Source organism: Hermetia illucens, chromosome 1, assembly GCF_905115235.1.
Source record: "Hermetia illucens chromosome 1, iHerIll2.2.curated.20191125, whole genome shotgun sequence".
Classification (NCBI taxonomy): Eukaryota; Metazoa; Arthropoda; class Insecta; order Diptera; family Stratiomyidae; genus Hermetia; species Hermetia illucens.
The window spans coordinates 175,478,476-175,492,084 of NC_051849.1; positions in this window are offsets into that span (position 1 = coordinate 175,478,476).

Genomic DNA, 13,609 nt, shown 5'->3' on the forward strand with positions numbered 1-13,609 from the left:
GTAGATGTCGATCGCTACCTAACAGCAGAAGCAACGAAAGGCTGCCCTCAAGGAGGAGTGCTACCGCTATTTCTGTGGAGTATGCTGATCGACTCACTATTATATGAGCTGCAAAATTTGTCAATACGCGTCCAAACTTATGTGGATGATGTGACCATGGTTATTGCTAATCAGGATCTCGGAACAGTACGTGAAAATAACACAGTTAGGAGGGGTTTATTCAAATAAACAGTTTACCGACAGGGCAGCGGATAGACTTCTTTTTTGGAACCCAGTGTACGCTGTGGTGTTCGGCTTTTGCATTTCAAAGGAAGGAATGGTTGTAAATTTTACGAATGACGTGCCAATAGCTGCATTACCAGAGCACGTCGGAATTTTCAAACTATACGCACGTGAAATCATTCATATCATCAAATCATGGTTACAAATAGTGAAGTTCGTCTTGGTTGAATAAAAAACGTCAGCTATTGTTATCATCAACAGTATGAAAAATATCGAGGATAGTAAGAAGGAAGTTGTCTCAAAATCGACAGTTAAGAACCGCGGATGGATGATCGATATGAGACTGAGTTTTAGAAGGTTCTTATATTTATATTTTATTTCTCCTGTTTACTCCTTTGTAGAGCATAGCGCATCCCCGTCATCACACTTAATGCTGAACAAGTGATAAGCTTAGAGTAGAGGGGTAGCACGAATAAGAATACCAATAAACAAGATGACTGGAATTGGAACCCGAGGTAACGAGATCACATAACCACCTTGACCACCGCACTCGTCAGAAGACACTTGGTTTGTATAAATCCGTGAAAAATCAACAAGGGCTAGCTCATGTTTGCAAATGAGGATTCCAACGAAATGTAGTCATGATGTGATCATGACCTCAAAGGAGTGATTGATCCTACTATCCTATTGGACGACAGCACCACTAATTTCGGCAAATTATGTAATTGGATAGAGAATGTGTAATTCATTTTGGGTAACTTTGTTACCGTAAGAATGGTCTGTATAAATCTTTTAGTAACTTGCATGCACTAAAAGATATATAGAGAGGGCAGAGAAAACAAATCTGTCTGCAAGCAGCACTGGCGGAGAATAATGTATTGAGAAATGGATTAAGCTAAAATACAAATAAGTAATTGAAGTACGACCCGCGGAAATTGCTGACGGAAGGTTATAGAAGAAATTTGCATTACTATGAGTTGGATTTCCAAGCTACCCTAAATGCACAGCTATGCCGGATGTCGCGGACCACATTATGTTCTTTTGTCCGAGTACCAGGAGTTAGAGGTTAAGTCCTGGTGATTTTTGTGAGTTCCCGCCATGTAAACCTAATCTCTCTGTCCGGTCTGTTTCCTCGTAACCTCTGAGCACAATGGATAGAAGGTTGAAAAACATGAATAGTGTGGACAAGATCACTTAGGAAAACTTCACAGCGATGAAAACCGCAATAGTAAAAATACAAAACAAACTACTATGACCACGGCGGATCGTCACGAGCTATTAAGGCAGCCTCTAGTGTCCAGTGCCAACTTTCCAGTATCCCATTAGACTTTGGATGGTATGCAGTAGTCCTGTTATGTTTGAAACTAAGGATGACTTCGGCTGGCACAACAAATCGCGGGATCCATTCTCGACCGAGGTATTTTCTCAGGCCATCACGTAAACCTGTCGATGATGGTGGGGCAATACTTGTATCCATGCGAATCTCACAAAGGGTCAATGATATCGAGATGGATGGTGTGGAAGGGCTTGGTCGACCGAGTGAATAAGCCTACTTCCTTTCTTACGTGCTTGTTGATTTTACACTCCTGGCACGCGAAGCACTGCCTGGCCCAAGAGTTTACATCCTGATTCATGGACGACCAGAAGTATTTTCTAATGACTAACTGGTTGGTCATCCTGATGCCTCGGTGCGTAAGATTATGTACTGTGGGAAATACTTCCTTCCGAAATTAATGGCCTAGATCCCTTGTTTGAGGTCCTGTAGGGTAAGTAGGAGTTTGAACCGAAAATGGGAAACTCCTTGAACTTGTATTTGGAGTTTGGCTTCAGGCTCTGAAGCTACGCTGAGCTAGGTTGAGTTGTTGCACCTGTTAATGATGAGCAGTGCCTACCGCTGTGTCTGAGGCATCAACAAACACAGCCAGGGGTGCAGTTCGTCGAGAAAATGCCAGTACTGTAGCATCCACAAGCTGTTGTTTAACCGTTTCAAACGCCAGGACGGCCCCAGTAGACCAGGCAACCTTGCGGGAGTCTTTGGTTTTGAGCCCAGGCAAGTAAGCGCTGATGATCGCTTGGTGATGAGCGGCCTTGGTCAAGAAACGACGATAGAAATTTAACATGCACAAGAACCTTCGTAGATCCTTCATCGTGGTTGGCCGAGGAAAGTTTTTTTTTTGCTTCAACCTTATCTGGGTCAGATTGGATTCCGTCAGGGGTAATTATGTGTCCGAGAAATTTCACCTGCTTCTGTAGGAATTTGCATTTTTCAACGTTTAGAACGAGTCCAACCTCAAGATTCGGAAGAAGAAGCGACCAAAACATCACCCATGCATACGAAACAGAAGTTTAAGTTTCGTAGAATAGAGTGTATAAACCTCTGGGTATCACTAAATTTTTCGTATTTGGCTAGGAAGTTCCCTCGAATTCTACTACAAAAGGGTAAAGCACAAAATAAGGACTGAGATTGGAAAATTTGTAGGTAATCGCATTATTATTGACAAAGTAATAATAGCTAAAATTGTCTATTACGTGTGAATTTGTTGTACCTTAGGACAACATAGAATGTACATACAATTTGTTATGTCAACTATGTGCAAGTGAAATCGTCGTGAAACGAAGTATTCTTACAAATCAATTACAAAGAATCTTTCATACCTGAGACGCTGCGAATCCGGTTATCCCTCCACATTTATTATAATTTCATTTTTTCTAAACCGTTTTAAGCAACTTCTTAAAATATACACTTTCTACATCGCTCATTGAAATCGTCCCTTATTTTTGCTTCTGAAATCCTTATGTTTGCATTACATTATACTACATTAAGAAAAACCTTCGTGTAGAGCGTTTAAGTAAAGTTACGTAGAAATCTGAAACCGTTTCCGATAACTTTACTAGAATTTTTTTTGCCTAGTTCCGCATATTTCGACGACTACTTGCTGCGTTCCCCAGTGCTTGGATAGCATGATTGAAACTAGGATACTGTCTGTCACTGATTCCAAAATTAGAAGGGTCACCTTGTAAATGCCGTAACAACTGAAATTCATCCAAGCCTTTCCAGCATATAGATACAATTGCATATATTTACAAATCTCTAAACTCCCATATTTGCTCCAAAAATCAAATCGCTGCGCATTTTCTATAAAAATGTTTAAATATTATTTAAAAAAATATTTACAATGCTGAAAATCTTTCCTGAAAAAGTAATAAGGTAGCACGTGCGTGAAGATAATCTTGAGTTATGTTTTTTAGTTACTTTGAAAACATCGTAAAATCCCAAACGAAATTCTGTAGATGTGAACGTTGGCTTTTAAGCTTTATTTAAAGTATATTTATTCAAATAAAATTGTTTAGATAAGCAATCTGAACAAGTCTAAGCTTGCCTCACAGATTTAATCCGTTAATGGAGTTTAGCACTTTGATTCTTATTTTTAAAGTTTGCAATTTGCATTTGGGTTATTTAAGTTTGAATCAAGAGAGACTGGACCAGCTGCAAAAGTTTGCTAAAAACAGTTATTTATTTCTACGTCAGTCACTTATAGAAAACTATTTTTAATTCCAACATAAATTATCAAAATGCGTTGCAACGCGAATTCAATAATGTCGCGTCAATGTTACTTTCAGATTGGAGGTGACTCAAAATTCGAAACTTATCAAAATTTGTGTAAGAACGGACAGAAATTGACATAGTGGAAATTCAAATTCAAAAACTAATTAACTGTTTTATATACCCGTACTTACAACCTAGTACACGGGTTGTAAGTACGAGCAAATCGTGAGACGCCGCCGCACCTCTGCCCTGGGAGCAGTGTTCCTTTATATAATTCGCAGAAAACAACGGGATTACAAATTATATTGACCGTAAATCCGCCCATACTTTGGGCTTATTCTAACTTGTTGCTAAGAATAAATTCAAGAAGGTATTCACCTCTTTGATTGGTGTCCCTGCTTCTCGAGGCTTTGTCATGGGCGTTGGAATCGCTGCCGAGGAGAAGTGGTAACGCCCTATTCTCACAGTACTTCACCAGTTTAGCGACTTGTTCCAGTGGAACCCGGATGTCGTCCCCTGAGAATTATCCTGATGCCACGACTGCCTGTCGAGCGCTTCTCCCTGTTTCCAATGAGACTTGGATAGTCACAATGTTCCGGTCGGGAACTCTGAAAGAAATATATAGTGTATTTTAAATTATGTTTAAGAATTAGGCAAGCTCTTGGTTTTTCACAAGAGGAGTCCCAAATTACATGCTTCCTCTGCGCCAATCTGCCCCGATACACCCAGGGCTCCTGAGCTAGCACTATTCCAATGTTCTCCTTGGAATTTGCCCTTGCATGGTGGAGGTTTATTGGTTGCATCACCGTTTGGAGTTCTTCTCCACAGTCGGAGTATCGTCGTCCTCTTCCGAGATGGTGCTTTCCTGCGCGTCGCTGGCCAACCTGAGCCCTAGAAGTCCTAGGTCTAGGTCGCCCAGCTTCTGCTCTTCACTGAACAACAGGTCTTTCCCTGGCTAATCCAGTCCTTTCCGCCTCTATGGCTTTCGAGACTTCTTCGGGGATATCGGCATGCTTTTCACATGGTGCCCATCCAAGGTCTGTTTCCTCGGCTTTTCTGTGTGCACCCTTGCCATTTACCTTGCTTCTGAAGACTCTCCCAAATCGCATATGGAGATCCTCATTCTGAGCGATTAGGAGAACCATGAGACCATGCGCCTCCATTGTTGTGGCTTTCGGAAGAAAAACTGTCACCATTTGTGCTCCTGGTATATCATGGTCGAAAGTGTATCTATCCTTTGCACATCTGCCTGATGACTAAGTCTTCGATAGTTTCCTACTCCTCACGAGTGAGTATTTGCCCGAGAACCATTTTTGGCAGTATCACCAGTCGAATGGCGGGCCTGCTGATTTTTGCCTCCACCCCTGACCTGCCTGTGTTTTCTCCCCCGAGAGGTGCAGTCCTCTTCAAGTCCACCCAACTACTGGCCTACGCTGATGATATTATCATCATGAGAAAAAGAAACTTAGATGTACAGTCTACCTTCATCCAGATCGATGTCAGCCAGCAGAGCCTATCTCAGCTCACAAAAACTGTTCCGCTCGAAACGTCTCACCATAGGGTCAAAGCTCTTACTGTGCAAGACAATAATCTTGTCAGTCCTCGTGTACTCCTCGGAGACTTGGGTTCTTACCAAAAAAATTACTGCGAACTCTTGGCGGTATTCGAGAGAAGAATCGTCCGAATTGTTTTTGGCAATCTACATGAGGATGGACGATTCCGTAGCTTACATAACGACGAAATCTATGAGCGACCCACGACCGTCAAGTTGTAGATAAAATTCGGCTCAATAGGCTGCGGTGGGCGGGTCACTTAATCCGTATGGCTGAGAATAATCCTACCCGTAAAGTCTGTAAGGGCAATATCTATGGTAGAAAAAGACGCAGACCCTGTCTGAGATGGACTTCGGCACAAAACCGGGGTATCTGGAGTTCCTTATTATGGCAAGCCTGGACTGGATACCGGTTGCTGCACCATTGATGATGAGATGGTTTATCAACGGCTCCCCAAACCAGTCTATACCAGTTCTGGCGAAATTCAAGAAGGATCTACAAATACGTCTGATTTCATATTTGGACTGATATTACTGGTTTTTTACCAAGTGCAAATGAACCCGCAGACAATTACCCTTGACACGAATAGAATGATGACGACTGTTAAAATGTTTTCGGAGGCCGAGAAGCTATTCCCTATCAACAATTTATTTTCCATTCCTATGAGTAAACAAGTCATCTATTTAGGCGCCACCATCACTTATTCCAAAAGCTCTCACGTTAACAAGGCACTAAATCACGTGGATGGTGCCTTCAAATGACTATATTCTATCCGGTCGGTTCCATAAATCCACTTCACAAAAGGTCAACTTTTTCATGATTCAACTTCTGGACGGTTATCTCTCCTTGATATACAGAGAACTGCATCTCAGGGAATAATAATAATATTGTCAACGGAAGGTACACTGTGCCCCATTAAATCGTGTCTCTTTAATGGTTATAGTATACTTATTAACTATAGTATGTCGACCAAACCTATAACCGGGCAGAATTTTAAGATGTTCCCTACTTCCAATTGCTTTAGTCTAGGATCTGAAATTCAATCTTCCAGGTAGATTAACATACTTTGCACAAGTGGCGGAATCGCCCAGAGAACATGTATAGGAATTTCGCCATTTTCCTCACAGATAATATCCGCAGATAACCCCAGCTTCCCTAGGTATTAATTTATCCCGCAGTGGCCAATGAGTGTTTGAGACACTTCATGGTGAAGTTTAAAAATACTACGAGCAATTGGGTTCGTATCATCCAATGCCCTAGTAAGTTGGACCAGTGTATGTAGTTACCCCAGTCGTTATTCGTATTCTATTCCGATTCCATAAAAAGGTTCTGGTTCGTGTAGTGAAGTTCCTGCCTCTTTACTGGCTAACTCATCCTCGTGCCTTCTCTCTTAATACGGTCTGCCCTTATTGTGAGAGCCGACCGTACTCAGGATATTAAGACACTCCTATACCAGTTTAGAATTCAAAGTTTCAGCCCACCAGTCCAAGATCTAGTCGAAATGATGACAAGGTCTTCGATGATTTCCTGCTCCTTATAAATGAGTACAGCTCCGGAAATAATTTTATCAATGTAACCAGTCCCCCACGCCCCTTCCCCTCCCAACATAGCTAACGTCGGGCCGCTTGACTACTACTTTCGGCGCTGACCTTCCATGGATTTCCTGCTTCATGGGTTTGGATTTTTTGAGAACTTTGCCCTCTCGTAGGCTGATCTCTGCCACTCCTCTTTTCTTCGATTTACTTGTTCAACGCTTAGGTCTATTCTCAATCCACTTAAGAGCTTTCCTCCCGATAGTGCTAAGACCATCTAGCGCCTACGCTGCTGAGGTATGTCCCTTTCCTTACGTCTGATATGATTGCCTCAGAACACCTTTTGCTGATTCTTTCTTTCTAATCAAGGACTTTAGTTGATTGCTGTCTTCACATTTGGCAAATGTTGATGTTGTTGAGGCAATGTATTATAGCTATTGCCTGAATATCTAAACTCTCTCTTCTTGGATATAATCACCTGGTCGTCAATATTACCGATATGTCCCTCCGCCTGGTGTACCAGTTTGTGTTCGACTCGAGGCCTCGCTTGTTAGCCGCTTTTTTTATTTTTTTAAGGTTTTATATGAACCAAAAGCTTGTTAAAATCAGTTCGATGTCTGTCTGTCTGTCAGTCACCTCAAATTTATTCGAGAACAGTCAAAGTTATGATTACGGAATTTGAAGAGAACATATGGATTATGAATCCCTCAATATGCAACGAGTGACATTATTTTATTTTGTGTTTAAGGGGGACTCCCCATACATGTAAAAGGGGCTCTATTTTTTCACAGAATATGGTTATGCGGAGTATAAAATGAAAGGGCTCAATTAGTAATTTCCGAAACTGATATAATTTTTGGCAATGGGTTAAACCTAGGGAGGTGAAGAATCAAAATATGTCCCCTGAAAAGTGTGAATGGTCTCGTTCTCAGAATCAATTCAACCGTGAAATCTGTTAAAAAAACACAAGATCCCATTTCGATATCTGCTAAAATAAGGTTAATAATGGCATATTACCATGTTTTAGAAATTTACCCGAAAACCCTGCTTAAGTTCATCCTAGAAGTACAAGATTCGCCATCAGAATAAATAATGATAGCACATAATTTTGGAAAGTTTCAAGAAAATCAAACTATAATTAACTAAGTTATAGAAAGTAAAAGTTTTTTACTTCATGTGAATTTATCGCATTCGAAGACGTGTGTGACGTCATCATCAGATAAAGTAAACTCATATGAATGGCGGGTTGCATGGGATCATCTTATTTTTCTTTTGTCAGCGTTTTCTGTATCAATGACTCGCAGACATATGTGTGCATGAATATGATGACGAAGTTTACGTTTAATGTCCATTGAAGGTAGATATACATCTACGGTATTGCCAACAATATTCAATTTATGAACATATGCATGCTTGCGTGCATGGGGTGAAATGGAAATATTCACATAGATCCCATCACATAAACATATCCATCAGGATTCGATAGTAACTGGATAGCTAAGTGGTTGGAGCACAGTACGGAAGATCGCGGTTCAAATCTCACTGGTGGCAGTGGAATTTGTATCGTGATTTGACATCGGACACCAGTCGACTCAGCTGTGAGTGAGTACCTGAGTCAAATCAGGGTAATAATCTCGAGCAAGCACAATGCTGACCACATTGCTTCCTACAGGTTTTCCTGTAGTCTACCGTTACGGTCTTGAATGAAGTGCTCTAATACACTTCAAGGCCCTGATCCAATTGGATTGTTACGCCAACTATCATTCTTATTATTATCAGGGTTCGGTAATGGACAATAATTCGTTGTTTCATCATCAGCATTATCAATAGCGCAACAACCGGTATCCAGTCTAAACCTACCTTAGTAAGAAATTCCAGACGGTTTTGTGCCGATGTCCTCCAATTCGATATCACTAAAAGCTGATTGGCCGACTTACGCCATTTCTCTATCTGAGGTAGGGTCTGCTACGCCTTCTTTTTCTTTTTCTACCACAAATATTGCCCTTATAGACTTCCCCATTGGTTTCATCCTCACCCACATGGATCAAATGACGCTGCCATCGCACTTTATCCATAACTAAACATTCGTGGTGTATATAAATTATCTATAAATTAATTAAATTGTATAAATTTCATTGTTGTAGAGGCTCCAGAATCGCCCACCTTCATGTAGGTTCTAATTCTTCTCTCGAGTCATTTCCCCGCTGAAAACATCGTGACTGGAAAAATCATAGTCTTGCACAGTAAGAGCATTGACCCAATGGTGGAGCGTTTCGAGCGAAACAGTATTTGTGAGCTGTAAAAGGCTTTACTAGCAACAACCTCCATGCTTGGATTCCATCGTCATAGCTGTTATCCGTTGGGATTTTCGAGCATACATAGAAGAAATTATGAACAGTCTCAAAGTTGAAGTGTCCTATCTTTATTATTCTCGTTTAACCAGTGCCATTTGATGTAGTTGTTTCCTTTTTTTTTAGTGCTGGCTTTGCCACCATGCAGTTAATCCAGCTTTGCTAATGTGCGCCCAAGATCTAGCGCCATCTGTTTGATATGGGTGAACATAGACTATACATATTGGGTAGTTCTCTTCTTCTCATAATGTCAACATGGTAGCATACTGGCATACTTAACTGGACTTGAAGAGGATGGCGCCCCTCTCATCAACTAACATCTGCATCATGGATCACTTTTTCCAGGGCCAGATCAAAGAGGACCCATGACAGGGTATCCTCTTTTCTTAATGATTCGTTGTTCCGCACCTAGAGCACCAATTGATCAGCCACCCAGTTTAGTTGGTCGCCTCCATATTTAACCAGTTCGGCTACAATTCCATTCGCTCCTGGCGATTTATTATTTTTAAGCCGATGGATTGCACGAACGGTTTCATCTATGCTTGGCAGTGGAAGCATTTGCCCGTCGTCTTCAGTTGGCGGAACCTCCAATTTGCCGCTATTTTGGTTGTTGAACAATTCATCAAAGTACTCAAACCATCGCTGCAAAATGCCCTTTCTGTCGGAAATCAGATTTCCCTCTTTGTCTCGGCAGGATGAGCATTGAGGTGTATAAGGCTTCATCGTGCTGACTTTTTGGTAAAACTCCGCGCCTGGTGCAGTTGCTCCCTATACTTTTCAAGTTCACAGACTTGTTGGTTACCCTAGGCTTACTTTTTCATCTTCTTCTTCTTATTGCGACATACATTTTCCTCTTATAGGTGTTACGGAGGACACTATATGTTCTGGCTGAGATGTGGCGGCGTTCGATTAGCACATAGAGAATTTTGTTAAAAGTGGTCCCGCCTGGAAAGGCGCACGGGTGTTTGTTTGCTTTCCGCGCGAACCGGGGACTCTCAAAAGCCTTTTCATATTACACTGCTAGTTGGATAGTCCGCCGTCCGTTTTCGCTGGTAATTTTGTGTAAGCTAATGTATTGCCTGTATATGAGCTCCATCCCTACTTGACTGACTGTTAAAATCCCCAAGTATGATTTTAATATCATACTTGGGGCTAGGCTCAAGGGTTTGTTCTACTGTTTCGTAGAAGGTATCCTTCTCCGACCCTGCAATCTCGTCTGTACAAGCATGAACATTAATGAGGTTTATATTTCGAACGCAGAGCGCCTAGCCGTTCACTAATATTTTCAAAGCCGCCAGCAGATTTCATTTTTTGGTCGACTAGGAAACCAACTCCCAGCAAATGGTTTACTGAATGGCCAATATACGGTGTAGCGACTCTTCTCCAAAAAACTGGTTCCGGTCCAGTGCATCTCTTGTAACGCTTTTATATCACCCCTATATTGGGACCGGGTAACGACTAGCTCCTTGGCAGATCGTTTTCTGTACAGAGAGTGCACGTTCCATTAGAAAATGCGCAAATCGTTCGTCCGTTTGCGTTGCCGGGTTCGTCGTTATGTTGTCAATCCAGCCTGATGCTCCATTCGTGGCTCAGTGACTTGAGTTTTCCGTGTCAGGTTGTCATCCCTACCCGACTAACCTGGAGGACCACTTGTCCCGTTTTAGCGCGGGAGAGTTGCCTTCATCCATCTAGAGTTTTTCATTAAGAAAGTGATCACCACGTCGAAATGGAGACAGAGTTTGATATTAGAGCTATTGGTGTTGGTTTAGCGGGCATATTGCAGGATCTATGCTCCAACGTGGGTACCAATTCACTTCTCGCCCTGGGGCCTATACTATACCCTTTGACCGCTGGTATATATGGTAAAATTGCTCTTTTACAGAAACCAGTGAACAGCACATTTCTTCAAACACGCCTTATATAGGAACAGGTTGTTGGCTAGCTAATTACTATGTATTGCAAGTGCTAGTTTAATGAGAAAATGGCAAATCGTTGCACTTGTCTTTGCGGGATCTGTAGAAATCTGTCTTGCCCAGCGTGAAAGGTCCGGTTCATGGTTTCACAATGGGTAGCTTTGCTTCCATCGTAGAGGACAAATTCGCATACAGAGGTTGTTAAGTTTTAAATTTTGAACGGGCCGGCATTGTCCTGCTCTTCAAAAACTTTTTTTTAAAGTTGAATTTTGACCCAGGGCGATCCAAAAATAAAAATTGCTGAGACGTATATACCTATGCATTCGACGATAGGAGTTACATTAGGTTCTTATCTAAGATGCATCCCACTTGCAAACCACCATTTTTTCCGAATTTATCTTTAATGGCGGTCCCATCCTGCTTTTCTAGATCATGCCATTGCTACTCTCCGCATCCTTCTCAATTTACACATTGAACTGCACGACACTTATCATCCGCATGGCTTCTAGTTTTCTGCACATTTGCATCTCTTCATAAATCAATGTTGGCTGACATACTGGCCTTGTTGTTTCTCAAACCGAATTCATTATTCTGACTGACACCTTTGCATGAGACTCCTATTGGCAGCGCTCGCTGCAGGTATCTGATAAAATCTCCTACTGAAATCGTAAATTTAACATTTTTTCAGAATGTATTGCATGCCTACGCACATAATCCTTCGTTTTAACTTACCTCGCCTAACTGTCATGTGTACTACTGCAAAAAACTGGTACCCAATTAAATCGACTTTGAAGATCAGCAATCTCGATACCAAGAATGCGATGTACAGTGAAAACTTTGCGATGATGCAGAACCTGTTTTACCACACATGACTATCTTTGTGGTCTGCCGAAAAATGCATCATGTCATGAAAAGCTGCAGGGACGGCTGTAACAAGTTCCGTAACACAAAGTACTTGTACCGAAGAAAACCTGGCGTCCGTTTGCATTTATTAAATTTGTCATCTTGCATTATGGCCAGGAGCTTGAAAAGCCGAAATCATTTATCAGATGGCTGCTAGCACCACAGAGCCCACTATGATTGGATCATCACGAGCTCAATCACCGTCGGAAGCAACAAGTGCATTGGAATAATATGTTCGTGGGTCGATGGTGCATGTTCACAGTCCACGAATCCTGTTGAGTTGCGATCGTAATACAAAGCAGTTCAGAGGAATTTACTTGACACTTTGGAGCTACAAGGATATTGCAATCATGATCAGTAGAAGGGTTGCAGTAAAAACTCTTAGATATCACCTTGGAATTGAAACCATAGTTTGAATTTCCGTTGTTGAGGTGGTTTAATAATAACATGCAAGGTTCAACTAATCTGTTCCCACTTGCATTTCCAGCAGTGTTGATCCATCCTCACGAATCAATCGCCATTGCATGGCCGATTGCGCTGAACACCATCGACCAAAGGACAAAGCCGATCAGGTATTGCATCAAAGTACAAGTATCTTTGGAAGCTGTAGCTTCTCTTGACGTTGCACTCTGCACAAAGTGCAGTGTCATTACTTATCATTAGCCGAGTCTCGTGCGGGTTCTTGCAAATAATTCATTTCATGCCGGTTTTATTGAAACCGTATTTTTGCCGATGGTATTGGCACTGAAGTTCACTTCTAATGCACTTCCATAGTAATTATTAGATATATTGATGTTCGGTATGTACGTGGAAAGATGGGAGAGTGATTTGCGGTTAGGAAAATTCCGTAGCTTTTTCAACTATGGATACGCGACATCTTAGGGACAGTCATAAAAAAATTATATTCTGCGTTTAGTTCTCCTTCAAATATCCTTAGTGGATCAGGTGGATGTACGTGATAAAAACTGATTACTTAGAATGGTTGCATCCATCTCGTGCTTCCAAGAAACAAGATTTCTGGTAATGTTCATTCGGCACGAACCAAAAATCGAGAGTAGGGTAATTAAATGCTCCTGTTCGCAAGCAATGCGTTCTATCCGAATGACTGCTACTGGTATAAAATTAATGACCCTTGCATCTTGTTCATTGCTTTATGAGTTTTAATTACACATCTAGCATGAATCATATTATTAATGAGATTTGCCACAACGTCCATTTTACCGGCGTCAATGGCGCGTCCGTCGTAAACTCACGCTAACTCATTTTAAAGACTTGGCTTTTTGAGACTAAATGCTAGTTTAGCTACTTTGTACCGCTGCAAGGCATATTTAAATTTAAGAAGTGGTCTATGAAGTAAACTGTGCAGTGGTACATTCGCGACTTTTATTTATTGTCAGCCATTTTGAAAGAATTATGAGACAATATCTCTGCAAGCTATTATATGTACCAACGTTGTGAAGAAGTAATTTCAGAGAATGGGCGTTGGAAATGCTCAAACGTTTTTGCATATCATACGATCGGCGAAGGAAATTTAAATAGTTTGTGGAAAAAGATAAAATTTACTCACTTGTTCGTTGTTTATTACTCA